Source organism: Haliotis asinina, chromosome 3 (genome assembly GCF_037392515.1).
Source record: "Haliotis asinina isolate JCU_RB_2024 chromosome 3, JCU_Hal_asi_v2, whole genome shotgun sequence".
Lineage (NCBI taxonomy): Eukaryota > Metazoa > Mollusca > Gastropoda > Lepetellida > Haliotidae > Haliotis > Haliotis asinina.
The window spans coordinates 25,464,202-25,465,223 of NC_090282.1; positions in this window are offsets into that span (position 1 = coordinate 25,464,202).

Here is a 1,022-nt window from a genome sequence, read left to right on the forward strand (position 1 = left end):
GTTACAACCTCAAATCCATGTGTGTATTCCATCCGCGAGTAACCCCACCTCTTTCACAGGTACGTGCAGCGGATCAATATGAAGCCGAACAGGGATGTACACAGAACTCGGTAGCTATAGCAACAGGTAGAACGCCACACTCGCTCAAATATCCGTATGATCTCGGATCGAAGACTGTGACGCAATCACACAACATACTCGAACTTGCACATACTCGAACAAAGGGTGAAAATATTCCATAGCATACCCGAGATTCACCAGAAAATTACCTCTCGATATATGATTAACCCTCTAAATAATGACGTGCGACAACTGTTCACAATCGATTACAAGACTTGTCATTAAACGGAACTGCGAAAACACTATGAACAGGGATACACAGGCAGTAATTCATTACGGTTGAATTACATGATGCGACCAATTTTCACCTGCTTCTGAGTACAATACGAGGCTGCACTTGCTCTTTAGAAGAAATGGACACTGTATGTGTTTGTTATCAGTCCTGATGATAAAAGCGGCTTATTCTTGATGACAGCTGTTTCCTAGAGATAAATTACTCTGGAATGAAACGATCTGTGAGTGAACTCTATCAGTATAGAACACTTGTGAGATTTGTGCTTGACGGGAAGTCCCACTTGATATAGAGATCGGCTCTGAATTGATTGTTTTCGTTACTTTCGGTTCCCATTCCCTTAACCACAGGGTCTCCTTTTCCACTTAAATGGGTTTATTTGTTACTATCAACATTATATACATTCAGGGACTAAACTTTACTCAAGTTTATTTAGGGCTCTGGTAGCTCAGTGGTCTTGGGGTCCTCAAATGAGTGGGTTTAGGTTAACGCTGTACTTTGCAACCATCTCCTCTCAAAATACTTGCTCGGACAAGACCATGAAGGCCCTTTTCACCAACTTCAACACGATTGGTTGAATATCTTTTCCACAGGTTGGCATTCAGCATCTTTCCATCATTATGTTGTGTTTTATGTTCTTCTGTCAGTTTTCAAATATTACTTCAATAAA